This window comes from Balaenoptera borealis, assembly GCF_965194805.1.
Source record: "Balaenoptera borealis genome assembly, chromosome: 10".
Taxonomy (NCBI): Eukaryota; Metazoa; Chordata; class Mammalia; order Artiodactyla; family Balaenopteridae; genus Balaenoptera; species Balaenoptera borealis.
Window position 1 is genome coordinate 98,301,439 of NC_138874.1, and position 14,953 is coordinate 98,316,391.

General features: G+C 39.1%; 1 protein-coding gene across 8 annotated transcripts in view; it reads right to left on the reverse strand.

Moving 5' to 3' along the window:
- The window catches only part of LOC309636184 (uncharacterized protein), a gene marked incomplete at its 5' end in the record, with an annotated part of 720,691 nt that overhangs the window by 444,895 nt on the left and 260,843 nt on the right, over window positions 1-14,953 (reverse strand). The window contains one exon of one of the 8 annotated variants that reach the window (XM_082408527.1): window positions 8,208-8,374. The exons of the other annotated variants lie outside the window; for them this stretch is intronic. The remainder of the gene's footprint in view (window positions 1-8,207; window positions 8,375-14,953) is intronic. 8 annotated transcript variants of the gene reach the window in all.

The window sequence follows — 14,953 nt, forward strand, 5'->3', positions numbered from 1 at the left end:
ACAGTTGCTTGATGACTTTTCAAGTGTGTTGAAGAGCACTTCATTAAATAGTTCTCCAAACAGCAGTTGTGAGAAACAGCCATCAAGCTCTTCTGACAATCTTTTTCCAAGAGCTCTCCACCCCAGCAGAAATGACATACGAAGACCTTAGGACCCAGGCATTCACGCAAATCTCATCCCAGCTTTCTTGGATTAGTACCCAGTGAAACAGTCACATCTCTCTACTCCTCAGGTGTATTAGGTACTCTTTCAATTAAAGGACCATTAGCAAGTAATTAAGCCCTATCCTTCCTTTTCCATCCTGAGCCAAGACATTAAAGCTGCAGAAGATTGGAGGATGTGAGATCAAGCAAGGCGACACAGGCGTTGGTAGGTATCTATTTTGCTCTTGCAAAAGTTTCACTGAGAGAGAGTATTTTCTTTGCTTATGTCAGTCTTATTTAACTAATTGTGGTGCTACACTTGGTCCATAATGACAGCCTTTAGAATCAACAGACATTTTAGAATCAATAGAGATTTCAGGCACCACTGTTTTAGTTAACAAGGTATTTCATTATATTAGGTGGTAAATGATGGAGATGTCCTTGGATCTTATCAATTATAAATGAGCTATTGCTTGAAGAAAACCGGAAGGGCTATCCCTTGCCAGAGATCAGCCAGGCTGTCCTCTCTACAGGAACAGGCTTTGTGAGTTAGACAATAATGATTCAGCTTTAGTGATTCAGGCTCTGATCTAAGGCAATGATAATCCTCTGGGCTCAGCCTAACACACTGAGAAGGACAGCTCCCCATAGAGTAGGCCCTGACCTTCAGAAAGCCCCTGAGGAAATTTCTTCCAGTTTGTTCATTCCACTTAAGTGCAGGGTCCTGGGAAAAACTAGAGCAAGGCAAAGTCATAGAGAGCTGACTGGAAGATGGGAGTTACATGGGTGTCCTAAACAGACAAAGATTTTTATCATTTCAAGTTAACTTTATGTTTACTAATTTATCTAATAATCACAGTAATAAAATTATAATAGCTACAACTTGTGTGGACATTTTATGCATAAGACATTGTGCTAAGTACCATACCTCATTCAAACCCACAACAATCTTGTGAGATAGAATTTATTACTAACACCATTTTTGTAGGGGGATGAGGAAAATGTGGTTCAACATACTAAAGATTTTTGTCCAAAGCTATGTGGCTAATGATTGGTGGTCTTAGGATTAAAGTCCAGGTTGATAAGATACTGAAGCCAATGGTCTAACCCACCATGTTATAGCCCAGCAGTACTCTTATCAACCAATTCAGATTAATGGGGGACAGAGAACCCTGATGACCTGAGTTCTTTGTCAGTCACAAGCACAATGAGCCCCCATTTGTTGGTAAGATTTGGGAGGCATCAAACTTTACTGGTTCAAAAACCCACATCACAGTGGGCCAAAGATTATTTTTGGTCATCAGCAAAGGCTTCCTTTTATTCATATATTGTGTACAAAGGAAGAGGAATTTATCAATATTCTTTGACTATTTTCAGGCATCCTGTATGGCTTGACGAGATGGAAATAGAATGAAGAACAGCATAAAGGAAGAGAGAGTCCAGATATCATGTCACTTAAGGAGATGTCAAAATAATGACAGGAGGATTTATCTTCTTTTATTTGTTTGTTTTCTAGGGTAAAAAAGTTCCCTTAGAAAAAAGTCAAGGTTTGTCATAGTTACCAAAGGGAAAAAAGTATTTCTGCATTCTTAATCTATTCAATAGTCAGCATAGTAGACTGAAATAATAAAATGAAAATAGTAATTCTTACTTGGGATTTGTAATTTTAGAGAGTGCTTTAGTGTTTATTGCCCTCTTAGATCCTTACAGCAGCCATGTAAGAAAACAGGATGGAGATTATTTACCTCCCATTCTACAGGTGAGGAAATTAAATTTTCTTTTTAAGTTTTGACACCATAAAAACTAAAAAATTAGCCTAAGGTCACATGGTTAGTAATTAGCAGAGCCAGCACCAACCCCTGGTCTTCAGCTTCAAGTATCCCTTCTATTACAGCTCAGGGACTGGTTGAAATAAAAAGTAAAGATCTCAGAGAGTCAGGGGGCAGTTGATGGAGAAATCTGTGAACAACTGATCCTATTCTGTCTTTACCATTTCCTATTCTTCTCTGAACCTTGCGCTTTAGAATAAAATCCCATATGTTTGTCCTAAAAAGTTATTTCCCAAATATATCTCACGGCGAATTGAGGCTAAGGACATACCAGCTAATGGTTTAAAGCATTCGTGTGTTTCCCATTATTATTTTCTTGACAGTTATGAAACAGAGAGATCTAAACATGTTCCAGCCTACTGTGTTATGAAGGTGGTAGAGTCGGGAGGAAATAAAGAAAGATATTCATTTTTTCAACCAGATAATAATGATTTTAAAATGTTTCAGAGTCTCCCTTTAGTTTAGGGAGGTTAATTGGGCAAAGTTTGTATGTGGGGAGGGGCAGGTGCTAGTTTTTCTCACTATTCAGTGAAGCAGGGCCAAATGTGTGTTTTCTTTATTTTGGTTTGGTTAGTGTTAGGTTTTTAATTATTGTGCAATTTCCTTAAGCAAATTATTACCAACACTGCCTGTACCAGATAATCACACTTTCTGCTTCTACTGTTACCAGATCAGAATAAATGAGTTAGATCATGGTGCCATATCTTGAGAATTTTTCGTATTCAAGGGTCTAGGGCTCAGAAAAATAATCCTAAATCTTCTTGTCTTTGGAAAGTCAATTGGAGTTGAGCAGAATAAAAAATATATAGCTATAGCTAATTTTTGATGAGACCAAAAGCTGAAGAAAATATAAGTGCAGACCTACAATAAGCATATATGAGCTTTATTTGTGCTTTCACCTAGGATGAGTTACAAATGACGCTAGAGACATGTTTTCTATGCTTCCATCCCACCATAGTTTCAAAGACTAGTTGAAGAGACAAGGTTTCTGTGTATATTACATGCAAAGAAACAGGAAGGTGGTTCCCCATGAACAAGACAATCAGTATTAGGTATCAATTGGCCAGTTTTTAGTCACTTACAAGGATAATGTGGTACTTGAGAGTATAAGCTCCGGAGTCAGATACACCTGGAACATACTCTAGATGTTGTGCTGGCTTGGGTAAGATAGTTCTTCTCACCAAAACTTCATACTATTATCTATAAAATGGAGACTGTGATATTAGCTACCACCTAAGATTTTCATGAAGATTAAATGAGCTAACACATTAAAAAAAAAAGGAACGTTGTTATATTGTAAGTTCTCATACATGTTAGCTAGTAGTAGTAGTAATAGCGGCAGTAGTAGCAATAGTAGTAGCAGTAACAAGCAAAACCTTATAGGAAAGAGATCAAAACTGGGTATGATTAGGTGGAGCTCAAGAATGTGTATGGGAAACAGCATCTCAAGGAGTGCCATGTCAGAGTTTAGAGGATCACTTAAAATGCTACTGTCAATCCAATAGGCTCATCAGAAAAAGGAGTGATGCCCATAGGCTCTACCACCAAGAGGAACAGATAGAGAAACATGTTTGAAGCATAGCGTGGGAATTAGAGCATGGAGTAACTTCAAAGCCGACATGCAGGGGCTGAAGCCCTTCTGTTATCTAAGTCCCCAGCACTGTACCCTGCAGAGTGTGTGGTGCACATGACATCACTATCCACCCTCTCCCTTCTATTGGGAATTTGAACAGAGTGAAATTCCAATTCCAGATGTAGAACTGAGAGTTCCATGAAAGGGGAGGTTACCAGCCAATGTACATAGCACTATCATAAAGAAGTGAAGTCCCAGAGTATGTGGGTCATGGGAAATTTTACAGAGTAAATGCTTAGAGAGACCCAGAGAGATCACAAGAAAGACAGTAGGTGGAGAAAGCAGCCACATTCTAGAGCTGTCCTTCTGGAGGCTCAATTCCTGATATTCCTGAGGCTTCATGCTCAGCTCTTCCTAGATTCCAATGAAATCTCACTGTAGTTTTTCCATGGTTCCCACTCCATCCTTTTCATTTGTACCTACTCGTTTTCTTTTCTTTCCAAGTAGATGAGAATCTCTATATTAATTCTAAAAGCAAAGATTTGAAGGAGCCAACTAAGCAACTTTTTATTTTCCTAGAGTTTCACTTCACTCTGGCTAATGTTTTGGGATTATCCAGAAAAACATAAGCAAAACTATTCACAATAGCTTTGGAGAACTGCAGGTAAGCCAACTGGTATCTAATCTGACTAATAAAAGATACATTTTCTCTCCTTAGAAAAGCATCTCTGTGGTGCAGTGTAGACCCCACAGCTGAGGGGAAATAAGCCAGGGCTCTGCAGTTTCACAGACCAGGACTTGAGTCCTCCATTTACTGGCTGTCTGACCTTGGATGAGTTGTATCACTTCTACAGGGCTCACCCTCTGCAGCTGTAAATTGGGGGTAATAATATCTACTGTATATGAGTTCCACATAAATGTGCATCAAACCTTCAGAATGTGGGCCCAGAGTAGCGGGCCTTCCACAAGCCCGTACAGCATTTATAGGAATAAGAAAAATGTGCTTTTTCTTCTGGGCAAACAACTGGCGAGTAGGTCTCTGAAGACCAGTATATGGCAACTCTGCTTAACAGTCATTAAGTGGAAATTATTATGTTGTTGTATCAATAATTTATGTCCAAGTTTGCTTCTTTTGGAAAAGCAGCATAGCTGTGTACAACAAATTGTAATTTATATAATTTTCCCTTTGTGATGGTTCATAACTAATCAAGTAGTTAGGGTGGAAAAAAAAGTTGTCATCAAGGTTTCAGCCTGATGGGAAAATCAATGCAGCCCAGAGTGCTGTCAATAGCAGCAATTACATCTCATCGGTCATGACGGAAAGCGGCTTACACTCAATACAGATTTTTTTTTAACTTGATGCCTGATTATATGTCACCCTAAACACTGAATCAGAGCAAGTCGACATGAAAATCCCTGTCTTCCAAGACATCCCTGTCTTCCAAGGCTCAGTCAGCTGCCTAGGAAGAGTTGATCTATCTATAACATAGAGTGCGTAATTCAAAATGACAATAAAGAAAAAAAGAAGCTCGCATAATTTCGTGCACACAGAGGGTAAAGATTGCTGACAGATTTATGGGTTATAACTTACTGAAGATTCTGTGTGGAAATGTTTCACTCACTCCTCTTTGCAAGGCAGGCAAATTCTTTCATCTTCAGGCCCTTTGGATACATTTTCCCCAGGAGTTGCTGGACATTAAGTCTGTCAAATAGAGACCTATTAAATCTGACTTGATGCTATAAATGGTAGTAGCCTGAGGCCCTGAGTTGTAGCAGCTCTAAAGATGACACACACCTCCCCATGTGGCATTGTATGGTAGAGGACAGCAAGGTTGTTAGGATGGCCATTCTCCAAGACAGAAATGGGATGGAGCATTTGCAATTCCTGTCCCTCTTGGAGGGGTCCTCCTTAAAAAACAACCCAGTGACACCAACCCCAGGCAGCTGTGGCAACTGCCCAGTGGGACTGTGCTTCATTCTCACACATGCCAATAGTTGGGTGGCTGGATGAAAGAACACAGAGTCATGTGATTCTCTAGAACTGGTTAATGAATACTGGTAAGTGGCAATGTTTTTGTTCCCAAATTTGACAGCTGCCAGCTATGGATGTTGAAGCATTCTGAAGGTGTCAGATTTGGGAAAGTTTTGATCTAATACACTCTGTTGTGTGAATAAGTCATCAAAAGTCCAAGCATGATAATGCTTTAGCAAACTGAGTTCTCTACAGTTTGTATTCCATCTGTCTGCTCCCAGAGAACAATGCTTAGGCACCAGAACCTATTCAAGAAAAAGAGGAATGAGGTCTCTGAGTGGTAGGTCAGACCGTGCCTAGTAATAGCCTGGTTCACAACAGATGTTTTGTAAAAAGTCCTCTTCTCTTGCTTATCTAGGACATTCTATCCTTCTGACTGGGGGGATTGTTCTTAGCATGGGAGAAGGAAGAATATTAATTCTGTCCAAAGAACTTGACTTGAAGTTTCTCAGGGTTTATTGGAAGTCGGCATACCAGAAACAGATAATAAGATGAAATTTGGCATGCTAGATATCTTTTAGGGATCGACACCTGTGGGAAGGTGTTAGCGGAAGTGAGATTGGTAAAACGGAGATGTCTAACTGCAAAGCAGGTCACGTAAGACCCTGGCCAACCCCACTGGAAGTGTTGGAGTATGTATGGCTTGTCTAAGTTGTTCCATGTTGGGCCAAAATGTCTGGGCTTTTGGTCATGTCCTTAGGAGAGGTGGCTCTCTACAGTGAAGCAAATCCTGAATGGGCTGACAACTAAAGTCTATTTGTTGGGAGCTGGCAGCAAGACATCCCTTGAAAAGGTCTCATTCTATAAGTCCTTAGCAAAGCAGACCTCCCTTGGTTGGGTTTTACTCTTCTCTGGAGCTTAGCCACTCTGACTCAGTACCTGGTCTTCAGCTTTCTGAGCACTCCTGTTGCCAATAATGAGAGCCTCTCAATAAGGTACCAAGGATGCCTTCTCTTCTGGCTTCCACACTTTTATTTCAATTGCCTTTTGGTCTCCTGGGAATTTTCTGTAACATCATTTTCTTCCTCAAATGCTGTCCCACAGGCTATTTATTTGGGGTTAAATGCTACCAAGTGGCCCCTATTATTGAGTGTTCTCTGATCCTATTGCTGTCAGTGAGAGCCTAGTTCTCTCCTACTCTCCTCTGTAGCTTCCAGATTAGAGCCTGACCATTATTAGTACACAGGTACAATCCCTGTACCTTACAGCTTATAAATTTGTCCATTTAAAAGCTGATACCCTATTTGGAAGGTAAGGAGTAGCGTAGATTATCTAACAGTGAGGACTCCAGAGTCACATAGATCAGGTTTGAATCTCAGCTCAGTCTGTAGCTAAGTAATGTTTGGGTAAATTATTTAACATTTTTGAGTCTAGAATTTCCTACTTAGGAAAAGGGTATATAGTAGTACCTACATTAGGCTTACGAGAAAGAATATTTAGCAGAAGAAAGGAAGGAAGGAAAGATGGAACAAAAGAAGGAAGGAAAGAAGAGAAGAAGAAACCAAAGAAAATTGTCCGAAGTCAACTATTTATTACAGATGATCTGTAATAGGGCAGGCTGGAGATATCTTTTTCAAAGCATTTCTACCAGAGCCTGTTCCTGTTTTCAAATTTCACTGATATAATTTGTGAGCTATATGAATTAGAAAATAGAGGAGGATATAAACATAGAAGGAACATCAGCCTTCTAGGAGCACGTGCCCAAAGGCCATCCAAGTGTCAAGCACATTTATTGTCCATGGTGGTGGCGTGAGAAGATGCTGAGTCCCCTTGTGACCATGTGGCCTAGCAGAGAATATCAGCAGATGAACAGCCTTGCCCTTGCTCTGCAATTATAGACACCATTACAAGGGAAAGTGAAAGCAAAAGAGCCTACAGCAACCTAAATAAATGCCTGTCATCGGCCACTCTGCCTGTACACATCCTCAGATATATTGGGGAGGCACTTGGGCTCCAGCCCCAGTCCGCTGAGATGCCTTCTCATTATCATTTGGCAGCTGATTTTAGACGAGATACATGGTGGAATACAGTGACCACACTTTGTTCCCAGCAAGATTCACTGGCCCCAAGATCATGATTCTCATAAACCTAAAAGAGTCTGGTTTTGTGAACATATGTTGTAGCATATGGAGGGTGACCATATAATTTATCACACAAACTAAGATACTTATTAAGAATTAAAATGGTATATTAATAATTCTATAGGCAATTGATCTAAATTAGAGCTATTCCAGGTAAATTGGCCATGATTTTATCTAAATATAGACACACAGCTGATGCAGAACATGGACTTAGGGCTTCCTGATGCATAAATCCATTTAAAAAGCAGGTATGAGATTTTAATTGGTTATCATTCTCCCTTAGGAAACTACTTATAGTGAATTGAATAATGGTCCCCAAAAAGATCAGATCCTAATCCCTGGAACCTGTAAATATTACTTTGTATGGAAAAGACTTTGCAGATGTTTTAAATTAAGAATTTTGTGATGAGGAGATCACCCTGGATTATCTCTCTGGATCCTAAATACAATAACATGCATCATTATATGAGGAAGACAGAGGGAAATTTGACTACATATAGAGGAAAAGAAAATGTGAAGATGGAGCAGAGAGAATTTAAAGATACTGACCATGAAGATGGACGTAATGCAGCCACAAGCCAAGAAATACCAGCAGTCATCAGAGCTGAAAGATGCAAGGAACAGATTCTGCACGGAAGCCTCCAGAGGGAGCATGGCCCTACTGACATCTTTATTTTGGACCAGTGATACTGATTTCAGACTTCTAGACTTCAGAACTATGAGAAAATAAATAGTTGTTTTAAGCCATCAAGTTTGTGGTAATTTGTTACAGCAGCCATAAGAAACTAATATACAAATTAACTTTATTCTCTAGCAATGATTTCTGAAAATAACATATATTTTAAACTTTTAATAAATAAGTAATATAGAAGCATACAAAAAAGGAGAATAAAAATAAAATCACTAGAAGTTTTACATCCCAGGGAGGGAGAAACAGCATTACCATTTGCTGGACATAAGTTCCACTGTCTTTCTATTCTTTAAGAATAAATAGATGGATAGAAAAATAGCTGTATTGAATAAATCTAATTCAACAGAATCATAATATATTCAACACCCAATTAAAATTTTGAAATTTAATTTAGCACTACAAAGGAAAGGGAAATGGAAAAAATTAAAAGGAAGTATTGAACTTGAAATAAATGCTTCTTCACAACAAGGAAGTTGAGTTTTTAGTCCCAAACTCTCCAGGACTCTACAGACTACACATCCTTGGATAAATTCCCTTCTGATTTATCCAAGTCCAATGTCAGTTTAACTTGGGTTAAACAGAAGGTTGGCCTTTAGTAGGGCAACAGCCTGGTGGTGAGACCAAAGGAATGCCAAAGATATTCCCTGTGCCAAAATATCTTCCCTGTGGTCCTAGGGTCTGTATGTCCACCTTCAGACACTGATTTGTGAAAGGTCTCTGATGTAATATGGAAGTGTGTCTTTGAAGGGTTGGTGTGGTACAGCAGGAAGAATGTTTGATAAAGACAGGAGACCAAGGCCTTGCATCCTTGTTACTTTCCCTTGCTGCTGTCTAATTATCACTTAAGATTTTTGATCTGTTAGTGCTATTGTGAAGATCAAATGTGAGACATTATTTGAAATCTTTGGAACATAGAACTCTAAGGTATGGCTGGTACAGTAGCCCATTCACTAACTGCATTTAGGATTTTGACCCAGGAGCAAAGAACAAATAGAAAGGCATGATGAAATGAGCCATATTTCTGTGACCTTGATCCAGTTTCTTAATCTTCCTGAGCCTCAGTTTCCACATCATTAAAACAGAAATAATAAAACTCACCTCATAAGGTTACTGTGAGAATTACATAATATACCCTATAAAATGATCATAGTATGGATTTTGAGCCAGCATGAACATTTTACAAATGACAGCTAACAAAATACAACAAAACAATTTTCATGAGGAGAGGTGGTCAGGGAAACTTCAAGGAAAAGGCACTTCCTGGGATAGACAGGACTAAATAGGGTATGGCAATAGGGAGCCAGGACCATGGACAGCTCTAGAAGAGCAAAATGGCAATCCATAATGGAAACAAGCAGAAAAAGCCACTTTTTTCATGTCAGATTTTTAACCTTTCCCAGCTCTGCTGATCATGGTTTATATTTAATGCCTGCAATGTGTAAACTCTCTGCAAAACACTGTATGGGATAGAGAAGAAGTATGGTGATGAAGAATACAGGCTTTGGATTCAACCATTGGCTGTGCGGTGAAGAGGCTGTGTGATCGAGGGCAAGTTACTTAACCTCCCTTTTTCTTCATCTGTCATATGGAAATAATAATTAACTTAATTAAAAATGTGCAGAGGATTCTGTTTGCGATGTGTGTTCTATAGGCCCTGTTATTAGAAGCAGATACTTTCAAAATTGCAGTTAATTTCATGACTAATTTTACTGGAACCTGCCTTTGAGGAGGTCACAGCATAGCTGAAGGGACAAGACTAATCAAAATTAAATAAATGAGCCAACAACAGAACATAGGAAACTATTAAGAGTTAAAATTAGGGATTCCTTTCATCAATACATATTAACTATGTATTGTACTAGTAATTGTACTAGTAATTGTACTATGTATTGTAACTAGTAATTACTATGTGCCAGCTACTGTACTATAAGCTACAGAAACAGTAGTGAATAAAGTAGCAACACTCCCTGCCCAGTGGCACTTACAATCCAGGGGTGCTGGTGACTCTGCAGGAGTTCATCCCACAAGGGCTATTATATAATCCAGAGACACTTAGAGAAATTCCTGCTTATAACCAGATCTAAATTTGCAGTGTCAAAAGGCTGCTTTCTTGGAGCTTGGTTTGCATTCATGAATAGTAGGATATTGCTTTACAAACGTGGCAGTATCTAAGAAACCATATACATAGTAATGGTTATAGAGCAAGTTATGTGGTGCTGGACTTGACCTGAAAAATGAGCTTTGAACCATAAGGGAAACTGGGCAAGGAAGAAAACCATCATTCACTGAGAACCTACCCTGAATAAGGCCAGGTACCTTAAAATGATATCAGTAATTTGAAAAACTGGTCTGTGGGGTTTGTTTCTTATCCCCATTTCACAGATGAAGAGCCTGAGGCTCAGAGACATTAAGTGACTTGCCCAAGGTCACAAAGCCAGTAAAGGGCAGTGAAGGGCAGACATAAATTTCAAAGCCTAGTCTATTTGCTTCCCATCCCAGGGCTCATCTACCCCATTATGGAGCCTCAGGAGACAGACATCCTGGCACTGGCTCTGTCACTAACTCATTGAGCTGCTAAAGACAGAACATGTACTGCCACTTGGGCTCTGTGTTTGTGAATAAATGAGTGGTTTGGGCTAAAGGATATCTGAGATGTCTTCATTCTCTCTTCCTTATCTTCTGGCTAGAACTTGACAGAAACCTCAAAGACAGAGCTGGGGACATCAAAAGCAGTGTGTGCTACTGGCAGAAGGATTTCTCTGGATATGGTGTCATGGTGGGTCTGATACCCAAGCTGCCTTTAAATGACACCTTCCTTAATCCAAGACATTATAGATGCCCTCTGTCCTGGGAGTTAAAGAATGGTCTTTAAAGAGGTCTCTGTCTTCTTGAGGTAACTCTGATTGCAATTTAAGGCAGTGTCTGGCATACACAGAGCCAAGATGAATAGTTACAAACCTAATTAACCTAGAAAGGCCATCTAACCTTGCTTAACCTCAGTTTCCTCAGCTGTAAAACGGGGGGATGATATGCGTTCTCATTTCGATCCCTTGAATTTCAAATAATAAGACTGAGATATGAAAATGCTTGGAAAAACATGAAGTGTTCTCAGTAGGCAAGTTAGATATCTATAACTAGAAGAGAGCATATGGCTAATATCATAAAAGGAATAAACATACTTAAATTTATATACATTAAGATTTATGTTAAACTTGATCATTTATATCTGCTCATATTAATATTCTGTATATTTTAATACAACTCTAATTTTAAGTACAGAGACCATATTTTCTGACAAATTCATCTATATACAGCAATAATCATTATCATGATCCAAAAAACATGAGTAAGAAATGCTGGGAGCACTTATAAAAGAAGATGCTTGTGGCACCAACAAGACCAATTGCTTCAGAATTTTCAGGAGTGGGACCTAGAGATCTATATTTTAACTAATTACTTAATTCCTCAATTGATTCACATATAGATGACCCACAGGATTCTGGGGGCAGAGAGTAAGCTGAAAGCTTTTGATAGTGAAGGTTAACAATGAAATATTTGGGGACTTCCCTGGTGGCGCAGCGGTTAAGAATCCGCCTGCCAATGCAGGAGATACGGGCTCGAGCCCTGGTCCGGGAAGATCCCACATGCCGTGGAGCAACTAAGCCTGTGTGCCACAACTACCGAGCCTGCGCTCTAGAGCCTGTGAGCCACAATTACTGCAGCCTGCGAGCCATAACTACTGCAGCCCGTGAGCCACAACTACTCCAGCCCGTGTGCCTAGAGCCTGTGCTCCACAACAAAGAAAAGCCACCACAATGAGAAGCCCGCACACCGTAACGAGAGTAGCCCCCACTCTCCCCAACTAGAGAAAACCAGTGCACAGCAACGAAGACCCAATGCAGCCAAAAAATAAATAAATTAATTAATTTAAAAAAAACAATGAAATATATTTTTTTTCTGGGATTAACTAAGCAGATAATAATGGGTACCTGGCAGGGGCTAGTGGCAGGTGTGGGTGGACCTTCCTTGTGTTTCAAGGAATGGGAGTCAAGTTTAATCAGGGTACCACAAAATCTTGCCAACGACAAGCACTTCTGTTATTCCATAACCACCAGGAGTCTCCCAAGAGGTAAGAGCTAATGCTTGGACTGGAATCAATAATCCTAATGCTCTGAGAACCTCAGACCATCCATCAAGGAATCACAAAGGTATAGTGGTTAAGAATGTGGCCTCCAAAATAGTCATGGCTACAATGAAATCCCAACTCTACTAATTATTAGCTATGTGATCAGGAAAGTCAGCCTCATTCAGCTCATCTGTAAAATCGGAATAATAATAGTACCTATGTTGCCTTGTTTATGTAAACACAACGTGAAATGAAGTATCCCTAATGCAGCACCGGGCACAGAATGAGGACTCAATAACTGTCAGTTACCAAGGAAAATGGATCGTATAAGTCATGTATTTCGATCTCAGTCACATTTGGGAAACTTGCCAAGTAAGCAATTATAATCTTTTGGATGAATGATAAACACGCACACACACACACTCACACACACTTGTTTGAATTGAGACAATATTTGAAAGTGGATGAAGGAGGCATCACTCCTAAGTTCCAGTTGGGGTAATCCACAGAAAACAAAGACACTACTCCCAGTGAACTCAAGGTGGTGGCCCTGTCTTCCTTTATTGCAACTGAACCACACATCTGGATCATGATTGTCCAACTCTTTTCCTACCAAGAGCATGCATATTATCTATATCTTTTGATTCATGAGATGAGAGTCATCATCAACCACATAGTTATTTGAGATAACAAATAATATAATTAAATATATTATAATATATTATGTTATAATTAAGATAATTATATAATTAATAATTATATTATATTATAATATAATAATATAACATAATATATTTTTTAAAAATATAAAATATATATATTATATATTTAAAATATATATAAAATATTATAATAATATAATAATAATAAGATAATAATTATATTATAATATATTATATTGTAATTACTAATATATTATTAAGATAATATAAGGGTTTTATATTATAAAAGAATACAATATTTATTTTTCACAAGAATCCCTGTCAGACAGATATTGTTATCCCCATTGGATAGGTAAGACAGTTAACATTGTTCAGTCTCCTTCCAGATTGCAAGATCTCCTACAGCAGGAGTCATACCTTAGCTTCTTTGGCAGTCCTCTCAGAGTTAGCAAAAGTCTTGCACACAGAAAGTACTTAATAAATATCTGTGATCATTCCCAGCAACTGCTCCCACAAGATTATAACTGTAACTTTCTAGTCCTTACTCCAAGCAGCTGTAGCAGCAGCTCCCTTCATTGGTTACTTCCAGTGACTGCCCTACGAAGTCCTGAGTGTTTCTCTCCCTCCCTACACAACACCTTTAAAAAACTATTAGGCCCCTCTGAATCTGGACAGGTTCAGTGTACTTGCTTCCAGAAAGCAGCTGAAGCATAGCCCTGGTGCAAACCCACTAGTAATGGCTGTTATGCTGCAACTGGTCTTTGAACTCACAGGTGCTCTGCCCCCTGTCTATCAGATGCCCTTTCCTGTCCCCCAAGGCAGACAGATTCCCATGAATCCACTTTGGTTTAGGTGAGCTCTCATGCCACAGAAGGCCATTTTCCCTGACTCATGGGGTAGGAGAGAAGAATTACACACATATTCTCAGTTTCCAAACTCAGATGACAGACTTAACCACAGACCCAAATCTTCCTCAAAATTCCCAATACTATTCACAGAGAACCCTATGCAAATCAAATCCCAGAAGTCACTTTCTTGTATCTATAATTTAATTGGATATACAAACTCTAATAGTGGCTCTGAGGTTATAACGGGGCTGAGGTTGGAGGGACGGCATTGGGGAAAATCAAAACTACACATATCTATTTCAGCATTTTCAAAATGTGGTCCAAGGATTATCACATTATAAATGCATGGGTGGTTTTGATAAAATCAAAATTGAAAACCACCCAACTAATTATTGGATGTGATTGGTGATCACAGGAAAAGAGAAGATACAGGGCTTTCAGTTCATAAATATCACCCTCCCCAAACAAGCACACAGGATGATTCACAAAAAATATATACACATTATATATATAATTTAAGTTGATTAATTACCCACTGTTCAAAGCCCACAAAGCAACCCTCCCAGCTTACCTATGCTATAGTTCATGGATCTGTAAGATGGGACCTGTGGATGTGCCTGGTGATATCCATAAAACCCCCTTGTGTTTACAATGGGTAACAACCAGGTTTCTTTCTGCTGTAAATGTCAAAGAATCCATCTCAAATCACCTTAGCCAAAAAAATAAATGTATTGACTTCCCCACATGACAAATTAGTTTAAGGCAGGGCTGCATCCAGAGGCTGAAGTGATATTAAAGATTTTCTGTTATTTTCCATCTCTCAGGTCTCCTGTCTCCATGCAATAGTACTCAAAATCTTCTATCTTAGACTTTTCCTGCTTTGAGTCCAGCAAAAGAGGGGGCTTCACCTTCCTAAAGTCTTCAGTTTGGGCCAATTAAAGTAAAGCATTCATTCATGAATGAATCAC